The following is a 12,839-nucleotide window of genomic DNA, read 5'->3' as shown; positions in this document are numbered from 1 at the left end:
CAGCTCCCCTAAACGTAGACGTCTTAGGAGTTTTTCTGTTCAAGCAATTTCTTCCTTTTTTTTTTATTTTTTATTTTTTATTTTTATGCCTCTGAAGTCATATAGCACTACTATCCCAGTGAGTCTCCACCCTGCCTACATATTTTAATCTCGGGAAGCTTTTGAAAAAGACGAATGTTTGTACCTGCAGCAATGGTTCTTGAATGTCAGTATTGGAGTCACCAGGAGAGCTTGTTCAACACAGATGTCTCACCCCCAGAGTTCTGACCCAGTAGGTCTGGGGTACGCCTGAGAATGTGCATTCCTAACAAGTGCCCAGGGGATGCTCAAGTTCTTGGTTCAGGGACCGCACTTTGAGAACTATCATCTAAAGGTATGGAATTTAGTCTTTGACAGGGCCTGGGCACTTACAGTTTTGAAAGCTCCCCTGGGGACTCTAATGTGCGGTTAGGGTTGAGAATTATTAAATCTGGCAGACTTGGGATCTTTAAGGCTGTCCAAGGACATTCAAGTCCAGAGCTGATGGACCTGGAGGCTGCAGGTGCCCCCGCCCAAGTGAGTGCAGAACCTGGGGTGAATCAGGACACTGTCATCCACCAGAAAGGAGTCTAGAGTCAGAGGGATGAAAGTGGACACTTGAGAGAATTTCAAGATCAAGGACAATGTAGCCAGAGGTAGGTCAAAATACAAAAAAAAAAACCCAAAAAACAAAAAAAGCCCACAGAACCCCCCCCCCAAAACCCGAACGCAAACAAAGCAAAATGAAACAGGACCTAGAGGAGAGCTCAGGGTAAGGGTGGTGGGGGACACTGCTGATACCCCGCTCAGCATCTTCCTCAGTGTGCTGGAGTCAGTGTGGCCCCGTCAGGCTGAAACTTTCCCATGGGCTCTTGTCTCCATTTGATGAGTGAACACCATGCCTCAGGTAACAGTTTCTTTTTAGTAGAAATCGATTACGTGCTTTCAAGTATCATATCAAAATAATAGACCCCATCTCAGATTATCTGAATATGCTTAAGTCGTATCATCTGATAAAATTAAGAAATTTTGTTGTCTCTCATCGTTTTTATGTGGTAGGAAGATGGAACCAGGTTCATCTATATCCTTTCCTATTGCCATAGAAAATAAGAGAGAGCCCACAGAGTTCTGAAAGCACATTCTTAATCCTCGTCATTACCAAACTAGAAAGGGTATCAATTCCCTTCTTCCTACACATACAATAATGAGTCCCAGGCGTGAGTCCTTATCGCCCTCATTCCTCTGCAGGAAAGAAGCTTACCCAGCTCCATCCTGTCCATGTGACTCAGCTCCCGTTCCATCCCCTGAAAAAAGCACGATGCTGCTTCCTATTTGCAAGACCTATTCCTTTCACTTTCTGACTCACATTTGTTCTCTCTCTTTTCACAGAAGCCGATTCAACAAACACATATTCAGTTATACCTGCCCCTTCATTTCATGCAGTCACAGAGCAGAGACAGATGAATGCGGCATTTGAACCTGAGTGCTGGCATGCCTTCGCATGAGGTTTGAAGAGCCCACTGGGTATTCCCATACCGGCGTCTTTGTGGCAGCTCCATCTTGATAATGGAGCAGCCGTTGTTTCTTGAATGGCGCGTTGGCTCTTCCCCTGAAGTCATGTTCCCATTGTGGGGAATCCTCGGAGCCTCCTCCTTAAGGGGTGCTTACAGGAACGCGCCCACAGCTTCTGAAAGCAAGGCCAAACGTCGACGCCAGTTTTGAACACGGATCTAATCCTGTTGCTGCTAACAACACCGAGAACCTGAAATGGACCTGCCTCTACCGTAGAGCAAGTTCTGGGAGTGGGCCTGGCTGCCAGCTGAGGTTCTTGGAGGCTGGGGAAGTAGGGGAGGGCCGTTGGGGCACTGGGTGGGCGTTCCAGGGGCTAAGTATGCCCCAGCCATATAGAGGCAAACAGGGAGGGCCTCAGATCGCAGTAGAAGCAGAAGGGCATCCTGATGGGTGAGCTGAGCCTGCCTGGGGGGAAGCAAGGCAGGCCCTCCAAAGGGCCCCGATGGGGCCAGCTTCATTGGCCAACAGCATGTGCGGATATCCAGGGCCCTGAGCTTGGCTTAATGCTCTGTTCTCATGGTCTTCAAACTTGGTCATCTTTATTATTACAATTATTATTTTCTTTAAGTAGGCTCCATTCCCAGTGTGGAGCCCAACGCAGGGCTTGTACTTACGACCCTGAGATCAAGCCCTGAGCTGAAATCAAGAGTCGGATGCCTAACCACCTGAGCCACCCAGGTGCCCCGAAACTTAGTAGTTTTTTTTAACAAAGCAGCTTAAGTAAGATTGAAGGTTGCTGACACTCAAATTTTTTTGGCTGCCTGAGAGTGATGTCCAAGTTGGCAGGTGACATGCTTGTGTTCTAAAAGTAAAACAGACATGGAAACCAGTTGCACTGAATTGTTCTCACCCCAGGAAATTGATGACAACTTCCAAAGTTTCACAAAAGAAACTACTGATTGGACTTGCCTATGGGGCTTGATTTGAGAACCTGCTGATGACGTCATCCTGTAATGATTAAGGATCGTCATAAAACTAGCTTTTGTCAATGTGCTTTTCATTGTCTGCAAATGCTCTGTGCTCATGAGGCGCTGTACCCATGGCCACAAATGTTTTAGGGGCCGCTTGACTCTGGAGTGTGCCTTGGACCCACAGTGACAGCTTTAGTCCTTTGGAACTAATGCAAAATGTTCCAAAGTGGAACAGCCTTTCTCCTTCTGACCTGAGTGTCTCTAGTCTTTCCTCATCTCTGGATTTCCCCCACTCTTCCTCCCAGTGAAGAGCGCGATGGACAGACTTCGAGCACTGCAGCCGTGATCTCAATAAGAGATAAGCTTGCACCCCTGTGGGCAAACCTGATAAATGTGGAGGCATTGGGCAGAGAAGAGTCATATTGATTTCTGATTAGCCAGAATGACAGACGTGTTTGGGGAAGTAGTTAAGCCCAGAAAGGACTTCCTGCTGGCAGATCCGTGGCTGTGGCCATAATCGTCACTTCTCCTGGTCTCAGGTTAGATAGTCACGACTTTCTCCCTGCCCGTCACACCCCCAATTAGAGGAGGTGATGGTGGGTCAAAGGTTGAGCAGCCAACAGGTTTATCATTTAGGCAGGATGCAAGTTTTGCTTCCTAAGGAGGAGGTTACTTTTCATGTTTGATCTTCGCTTTCCTTCTAGCAGAATGGTTAAGTCCAAAGTCTCAGAAGGCAGCATGCCTGGGTTCAAATCCCAGCTCTGACACTTGTTTTGTAACCTGCAGCAAATCATTTAACTTCTCTGGCCTCAGTTTCCCTAACTGAAAAATTAATTCCTGCCTTATTGGTGAGGATTAAATGCATTGGTCGTCTTGGTCAGTTTGGGCCGTTATAACTGAAATACCATAGACTGCGGGTGGCTTAAACAGCAAGCATTTCTCTCTCACAGCTCTGGAGGCTGAAGTCCAAGATCAAGGTGCAGGCCGATTCAGTGTGTGGTGACAGTCCTCTTCCTAGTTCACAGATGACTTGTCTTCTCCTTATAACCTCACACGGCAGAAAGGGCAAGAAAGCTCTCTGGGGCTTTTCATATGGGCCCTCATCCCAATCACCTCCCAAAGGCCCCACCTCTTGATACCATCACACTGGGGTTAGGCTTCAATGTGTGAATGTAGGAGGTCACCAACCTCAGTCGAGCACTGCTGTGCAGAGTGCAGCGGGGCGTGCCTGAACAATTCAGGGCACGTGGACTCTCGGCCTTTCGTTATTTGTAGCTCCAGGTTTGTCAGCCCACCTCTTCCGATGGGGAAATCAATTCCTTTCCTCGTTTATCTCTTTCCTGTTTGGACTGACTGCTCCAAGTCGAGGCTGTGGACTGAGTTGTACGGCAATTCCCAATTATTAATCCATCATTTAACCAATCAGTAAAGGTCTCACCGTTTGCACAAAGACATGGCATGAAAATTTTTCATGCTGGGAGTGGATGGAGGGTTAACTGACTTCTGGAGGCTTGGCCTACTGATTGTGTCATGTCTGAGGGCTTCCTGCCTGTTGGCTGTTCAATGTGTTGGCCAAATACAGCATGTAACATGCAAAGAGAGATGGACAGTCATTGTTTATGGTGTTCATTTAGGGTTCCCTAGAGTCCCATCAGGCCTAAGGCTCACTGGAAAGAATGGGAACCAAATCAAATCTATTATCAGAGTGGAACATCTCTTTCCAATGCACCTTATAACTAGGCATAACTCCAAGTCATGTAATCTGCAAAACAGAGATAATTACACCTGCCTGCTCTGTGTCGCATAGAGACAGTTTGAGGATTAATTAAATAATGACTACCAAGAACACTGAACTCCTTTGAGATAAATGCTCTACAAGTGCAATCTTAGATTATTATTCAGAACTCCATTCTGTAAATATCAGGACAGACCTTCAGCTTATGAGACCAGACCATATCTGCACCGCTGGAATTTCCCCAGAGCATAGAAAGCCTGTCTGGAAAATTCCTGACCACCAAACTAACACATCACTGGACAACCTCTGCCTTATATAGTCATATACAACTCAACAGATTCTTTCTTAACGGTTATCAGAGTCTTGTACCAGGCACTGGCATTTGGAGTTACAGCTTCAGTAGTAACATTGCTCCTTCCAGAAGAAAATCTCTTCCATGGTCATGACCTCCTTCAGCTGATTCCACTCATGTGATTTCATCCTTCTCACTGAAGAGTGACCAATCGTCCCAGTTTGCCATGAATGCAGGACTTTCGATGCTAAAATCGGGATAGGTTTGGGAAAACTGGGCTGGTTGGTCACCCTAACATATGCTATTAAATACTAATGATCCTAATGTGCTTTGTGACCTCAGGGGAATTTACTTCTGAGTCTTGGGAAGCTGTTCTATAAAATATTAAGTTCGGAACTGATAATAATAAGTTATTTTGTACAAGGTACAGTTCTAAATATTTTATGCTTTAATACTCACCATAACTCCTGAAGGAAGACATTATCATTTCACCCATTTAACAGCTGAGACACATGGAGATAAGGCAATTTGCTTACAGTGAGGCAGCTGGTAAATTGGTGGGTTGGGGCTCCAACCCAGGTGATGAGGTACCAGGCCCGTGCTCCTGAGAGCCACGTGATACCACCTCTCTCAGAGCCCTTCCAAAGTGCAGAGTTAATGATTTTCCTACAAAAAGAAGCCATTTTTTCCCTTTATTTTTATCTTAAGAGCTCCAACTAATGGTACAAATAGAGGTGGATATTTTCTCTGTTTCTCTAATTAAAACAATACATATCAGCTTAGGACTCCCTATGCCAGATGGTCAGCAAATCTGTTCCCTCCCTTTTGAGTGTTCCCCTCACTGACTCGTCCCAGGCTGCAAGCTACACAGGACGCAGGACGACTCAGCGCCGTATTGTAGAGCAGTCCGGAAGGCCTCTGCCCCCATTACTGCCATTGCTTTGTGCTACTGCCCATTGGCTCCAATGAGAGCTGGTCCCACAGGTGACCTATCACAGTAGCTGAGCCATCACTGGCCTGGCCTTTGCTTTCTGAGATGGACCAGACACTCTCAGTGCCAGGGATAACCAGAGATGACTCTCCTTTTTTTGACTTGCTGGAGTCACAGCTCTCTGCACGGGTCAGAATCATGTCAGGCATCTGCCTCTGTGCACACAGACCGTTCTCCCTTTGCCCCCCTAAAGACCCATGTATCTTGGGGTCAGGTTGCTTTTCCTCTTTCAGACTTCAAAAAAAAGTGCTGGTTACAATTCTCTTCCACCACAACTGAGTTATCTGCCCACAGTGCTAAGGCCAGTGGTCTTAGATCCACTCCCACAACAAAATACCAGAGGCTGGGCGCTTCAACAACAGACATTTATTTCCTCACTGTTCTGGAGGCCTGTGATGGAGGAGCCAGTATGGCTGGGTTCTGGTGAAGGCTCTCTTCCTGGCTTGCAGACAGCCACCTTCTTGCTGGGTCCTCACATGGTGAAGAGAGAGTTCTGCTGTCTCCTTCTCTTCTTATCAAAGCACTAATCCCACCACGAGGCAGCCCCCCGTGACCTCATTTAAACCTTATTACCTCCCAAAGCCTCCATCTTCAAACATCCTCACACTGGGGATTAGGGCTTCAACATTGAATTTGGGGGGGTGGGCGGTCACAATTCAGCACATGGCAACAGCTAACTGATTGTCTTCTAGGGACCTTGAACCCCACCCCCTCCCATAGGGGACAACTAAGTCAGGGAATGTAAAGGTGATTTACTCCCCTATTGTGCCCGAATCAGAGTGACTTCCTGATCACTCCCGTTTCTGCAGAAGAAGAAAGAAACCAAATCCCTTAAATCTCTACCTGTGAAAACCGCATCGAAATGATGACCTAAGTTACTAGTTTAGGACTCAGTGACTCAAGGATTGGACTGTAGTTCCAAGTGGCCTTGGCATAGACCCATGTTCCTACCCTTGATTTTGAATTCAGAATTAAGATTAAAGTGGCCCAATCAAAAGCAAAGTATTATTTCTTCCATTCTATAATTAAGTAGATGCCGATGCCTATTCACACCGTGGTTAGAGCCTCTGCATATGCAGAAGTGCTCACGAATCACAGAGCCCCAGACAAATACCACATGAGGCAGAGAGGGATGTGATTGGATTGGCGGGATAGGAAGATTGGGCCATCTGGACAAATGGTCTCTGATTACCTGAAAACGGACTGATGGGATGTGTTCTATACATCAAAAATTCCACTGGTGCTTCTAGCATCAGCCTTATTTTTTGTTTGTTTTCATTGTCATGACCTATCCACTCCCCCACTCAAGCTTCAGTTTCATGAAAAAAACAATACATTTAAAGCTTAAAGTATCATGGTATCATGCCACCTCCCTGGAACTACCATTAATAGTCTGTTTTCTAGGGAGGGTGAAAAAGCAGGTCAGTTATGAAATCCTATGCCAAGCGTGGCCTGGTGCTAACCCACCCCCGCTGCTTTTAGTTGCGTGTCTTTGTCTGAGGGGTGTTGCAAGGATTAAATAAAAGAGTGTATGTAAAGCAAAGCACTTAGCATGGTGTTGTGTGCAATGAATGTTAGTTGATTTTATTTTTTATTTTTTATTTTTTTTAAAGAGTTTATTTATTTGTTTATTTATTTGAGAGAGAGAGAGAGAGAGAGAGAAACAGCATGGGAGGGGAGAGGGTCAGCGGGAGAAGCAGGCTCCCCGCCAAGTGGGGAGCCCGACGTGGGACTTGATCCCAGGACTCCAGGATCATGACCTGAGCCGAAGGCAGTCGCCCAACCAACTGAGCCACCCAGGCGCCCTGATTTTATTATTTTCATTCTCCTGTGGGACAAAGTTGTTTTTTATTTTTTTTGTATGACATAAGAACAGGCAGATAAATGAACAATTGTTGAATGAAAATTATATAGACCAGTGGTTCCCAGAATTTTGAATTTCAAGGCCCATTAAAACTTAAAAAAAAATTGGGATTGATGGAGTGTTGCTTACTTCTTATTTTTCTAAGCTAAGGCACAAGAAAATTAATTTCCAGCTACTAGCAACAATACGGTGCTAAAAGCAAAGGAGATCGTATTAGAGATATAATCTATAATTAAAATGGAATAAATCTGACTTATGGAAAATCATGATACATCGCTTATATTTTTCTCGTTTTGCTGAGGAATGGTGTTAGCATGAAGGTCTGGCCTGGAGACCAGCATTTAGAAATCACTAATCCAGCCCAAACCTTTGCCTGCGTAAACCATCTGAGCTAAGCGGTTGTCTCTCCTAATTTTAGGGATGAAGATTTCACAGTCCTCCTGGCAGCTTGTTCTAAAGTTTAATCACGCTTAAGTTATATCTGAGCCACCAGAGGATTGAACCAAATCAGTGAAGAAAAACAGCCTGACCTGCCTGCCTTCTGAGCAAGCTGTGCCTTCTGGGGTGTTTACATTTATAATAAAGTCTCCTCATGGTCATTCAGATTTGAAGATAAGCCCTACACAGAGCATGACCTCAAATTACAAAAAGAAGTCAGTAAAGCGTGACTCTCACCAAAGGCTTTTTGACCATAGTCTTCCACTTCTCTCCAGGGACACATAAGCATTCTGGAAATACTGGAATCCATTGACTTCATCCCTCTTTCAAGTCATGAGATCTTCAAGCGGCATGAACATGGAATGAAAGCCAACTTACTGCCATGACCTGGTCTCCATGAAAACCAAGCCACCATTTGAACCACTGGATCTGTTCTACTTTTCACCCAAATTTCTGGGCCTAGGGAAAAGTCTTTTCGTAGTTATAGAAATTACCAGAGAGTGCAATCAGAACCTTCCTACTTGAGATTTGTATTAATTAGCACAAGAATCTGAAGTCCGTTGCTATTCAGAAATGTGCAGTAACCTTGGAGGGTCCACATTCTTTTCGGGGCAGGATCAAGACAAACAGGAAGATTTTATTTGTTTTGAAGATTAATTCACGCTTCAAATAAGCTCCACGTAGTGCTGACTTTTCTTTATCCTTTAAAATAAAATTACAATACCGATTATCCACCACTTTTTGTCTCTTTTAAGTTGGGAATACGCAAGATGGCTAGTTACCAACAGGTTTCATTATTTGCATCCTTTGGTGTCTACCTATGAGGGCAGAGTGGTTCGAAGATAAAGCAGAACACAGATTTAACTTGCAGTAAATTCAGGATCCAATCAGAAGATTTATTTGCTTCAAAACTCTTCCTGATATAACAAATAAGTAGCTTGAAATGAAGGTTGGGATAAGGCTTTCCTACATTTTGTGTATTTTTATCATGTTTTCCAAGTCTCCACTCTTCAGTCCTCACCTCAGGTGCTATCTGTTCTGTGTCCTCAAATCAGAAGAAGTGATCTAACAGCTGAACGGAATATTTGAAATTTTGATTATCCTTGAAAACTTCAAGATGTGGGGCCACCACATCTGAATGTGAGCAGAAAACGGATTCGTAAAGTACCACACTGTAGTCTCAATGATCAGGGTACCAATTTATATACTTTTGGTCTTTTTAAACCCACCTTATGAATCAAATAAGTTTTTATACATACAGACAGACTCATACGCATTCATGCCGTGAGCCAGAGAATTGCCAAAAACACACTTCCCTTTGTTACTAAATGTTACCACCACATTAAACATTTCGCTAGTTCTGAATTGATAAAGGTTTATGTTTTTTAAAAAAAGTGCTCCCAAGAATCAGGCAGACAGCTGAAAACAGCAAATATGTCAAAGTTATTCAATACACACCATTTTAAATGAAAGCGTCAGAGGGAGCATGCTCTGGGGAAGGACAGGGGCACATTATTTTGCAGGGAAATTCTCTTTACACAGGTGACCCCTTGCCATACATTTTGAAAACAGAAACTGGCTCAATAAATGCAGATTGCCTGTATGGTATGTGGGTGCCTTGAGTAAGGGCCTAATTGTACCCCTTCCCCTCCTCCCTAAAAAAATAAGAATGAAACAAAACAACAGAGAAGGGTCCAACGCTACGAGAATTCACTCAACAGGACTCTTTGCCAAAAGGAAACTAGATCACCGTGAAAATAGAAATAGAATTGGCTCTAGTGGGCTTTCACAATCCAGTGCCCCTGCTTTTAGCAAATTCAAGAAACCAGGACATTACCAGGTCCATATACTATCAAGGGATTCTCTTTGGAATACAAAACACAGCCTCGACTGCATGAAGGACTTTCAGGAAGGCCACAGAGACACTGAGCAGGGAGAAAGGGAATAGTGTTTCAACGAAGCCTTTATCAGGCAGATTAGAAGAGAGGCCATGGGGGAATGGGAAATGTTTAAATTATAATCCTCAAAGGTACAACTCTCCGTGTATGTATGGACCGTGTCTCCATAAGGCTGCCAGTCTTAGCTGATGGATTACAGCATTAGTGCTATTTATAATCAACAGAATTACTAACGCTGTAATCATGTAAGTTTGGTGGTAGTAATTATGACAGAATAAATAGCCGTCAGGATGCCTTGCTGCGGTTACTGATGTTGGTGGCAAACACAGCCAAGGAAGGGTTCCGCTGCCACCCCTTTTTCTTTTTAGGGAAGCCACCCAAGAGGGCAGAACCTGCAAGTGTTTGCCAAGAGAAAGATTCTATATGCCATTTAAAAATAGACTTCCTGAAGAACTGGGGGGTTTTGAAATGCAGTTGGGAAGAAAGGATGCGCGGAGTAGACGTTAGAATCTGCCATGTGATGTCCTACTTGCCTTTAAAAGTCAAGTCAAGCGTTCCTCTGTTCAGAAAAAGGAAAAATACGTAAAATAGCCTTCCCAAAGGATGTCAGAAAGGTACATTGCCTCTTTAAATGATTTATGAATAGTTCACTTATTTTTAAAAATAATCACATATGTGTTTATATAAATTATACATGCAAACATATGCTCACCAGTCCCCCTCGTGGGAAGGCTGTGGCTTATCCAGATTTGGTGCTGACGGTCTTTCCTCCGTCCCCTCGCTAGCGAGAGCACGCTGCTGTCCCACCACGGTACCCGCGGACGGTGTTCCTTCTGTACGACTGTGAGCGCGTCTCACACACACCTGCCCATCGATGCGGGGTGAAAAATAAAATCCAGAGACTTTGCTACCTATAATTAAGAGATTCACTGCCCCTAGTGATATCAAGATTGAGTTGTTTGAGAAACAGACATTTTATCTGGTGGTTGGTTTTATTTCCTTGTGGCTTAAATGATGAGTGAATGTTTTTCTTATTTCTTCCTCTCCCCATACGTCGTCTTTCAGCAGAAAAATTACTACTCATTCCTAATAACTACTAAGCAATAAAGTGAGGTGTCTATTAGGAAAACAGTGGGTGTGCATTCCAGTTATTCCACTCATCATGACTTTAGGACAGCAAAAGGCAGGAATTTCCAGAGCCTCTGGAGGGGGTGGCTTAAAAGACGATAGGAAGTTAGAATCAGTGCTTTGCTGCTTGATGGAAGAGTTGGCTTCATGATAGCTCTGGGATGGAACAGGCACAGGCAAATAAAATAAAATCAATCCCCTTACAGTTAGGAACTCTGTTAAACAGAGCCCTAGCTTGAGCTTGTTTTAGAAAGTCTATGCCCTTTGAGTCAGCAGTGTACGTTCTAGGAATTTATCCTAAGGAAATAATTAGATCGATGGCAGAGATGTACATGCAAGGACATCCTGTGCATCACCGTTTATCACAGTCCCTGTTTGGGTTTGGAGTCTGAAAGTGGGACTTGCCCGGATACAGGAAGTTGATTTCCAAGTTAATCCCGAGAAGCCAGAGGGAGAGGGTTCGGGAAGAAGGGAAAACAAATATAATGCTGCGGATGGAGTCCAGCTACCGGGACTCAGCCCTACTGTGCCCTCAGGGGCAACACTCAGAAGGGCAGGGGGCTGGAGCATTCATTCATCCGTTCTGTCTCCCATTGGTTGAACGTTGCCTGGGGACAGGGTGACAACACACACTCTCTCTCTCTCTCTCTCTTTTACTTCAGGCTCCTTTAGTGTTGGAAAAACTCCTGTGCTGACTTGACCCCGGGGCACCAGCGCCAGGTGAGTCTGAGATCTTCTGACACTCTGTTGTGGTTGACTGAACCCAGAGGCAGGCCAAGGAACCGGAGCCTGGGAATGAGAGACGTCCCCATGGCCCAGCGCGCAACCACACCAAGTATGCACCAGCTGGAGACTGCTTCAGTACATCGTCACAGATCCATACAATGAAATATTTTGCAGTCACCAACCATTATGATGTCTGTACTTATTTATGGACATAAAGAGGCATTTGCCAACAACCAAAAAAGCAAGTTACAACGCGGTATATACACTATACATTTATTTTTATTTAACAACAACAACAAAAAACTATAAACATTACAGATGTTTCTCGGGTTCTAGGACGCAGAATGGACACAAAGGTATGCCACTTGCCCCATGAAGTCTACAGTTTAATTTTAGAGGTGTGGACATTTTCACATCCGGTCTGCAACACAAAGTAGCCGGCACAAGGGTAAGCGGGGGAAGGGCAGGTGAGAGCCCACAGCAGCCTCCCCACCTGTTCACCCTGGCTCCTTCGGCTGCCCTGGGGGCTCTCGGGGCATCAGCCACATTGCTCCACGTGGCTGGCGTCGTCCTCCTTCCCTGCCTTTTAAATGCTGCCGCAAAGTGGTGATAGGGCAGAGGCTAAGGGTCTGTCTGAAGGCATAAAAGGGAAAATACAACATCCATAGTACAAAGTTTGTGGCTAGTCTCAGGGGGTTCAACAGCTTTAAAGATCTCATCTTTTTTTTTTTTTTTTAAGTCATATTAAAAGGGACTGGTAAGACTGTTAGTGCTGATACAAAAGCAGTAGAAGCAAATCTGAAGCATTTCAATGTATATGAAATGTGATTTCCTCAAGACCTTTGAAAACTAGATGATTGCATAAATTGGTAGAAGCCCACATTCCCTAGGAAAAACGGTTTTCTCTGCATGGTAGAATCTCAAATTAGAGTCCTTTGTTGGCTTTTTTCTCTGACATATCCAAAAATTGTGTTAGCTGAGTAACAAAGCATGATGATGAAGGGGATGATGAGGAGAGATAGAGCATCTTCTCGGTCACTTGAGGTTTTTGTGGGAAATGGCCATGAATAAACACACAGAGGGGCAGTTCTAGAACATCTCTATAGGAATCTGTTGGGAGGAAGAGGCTGAGGCTGTGTTTCATAGCACTCTAGATAAGACAGAGACAGTATCACTTCCAACTATCTATACGGCAAAAATGAGGGAGAGAAACTTCTAGAAAGTCTGGTCAGTTTCTCCTCCCCCCACTTCCACCGATCCCTGACA

At 44.6% G+C, this 12,839-nt stretch overlaps 1 long non-coding RNA gene across 1 annotated transcript; it reads left to right on the top strand.

The window, feature by feature from the left end:
- The first annotated feature begins 418 nt into the window (after positions 1-418).
- On the top strand, positions 419-11,746 carry LOC118007131. Its single transcript, XR_004678273.1, has 3 exons — positions 419-674; positions 1,408-1,842; positions 11,510-11,746. It is a non-coding gene; the product is annotated as an uncharacterized LOC118007131 (long non-coding RNA).
- Positions 11,747-12,839: the final 1,093 nt, after the last annotated feature.

This window comes from Mirounga leonina, unplaced genomic scaffold (assembly GCF_011800145.1).
Source record: "Mirounga leonina isolate KUSES-001 unplaced genomic scaffold, KU_Mleo_1.0 Mir_115, whole genome shotgun sequence".
NCBI lineage: Eukaryota > Metazoa > Chordata > Mammalia > Carnivora > Phocidae > Mirounga > Mirounga leonina.
The sequence above is the reverse complement of the archived record's forward strand: the minus strand, read 5'-3'. Positions and strand labels throughout refer to the sequence as shown.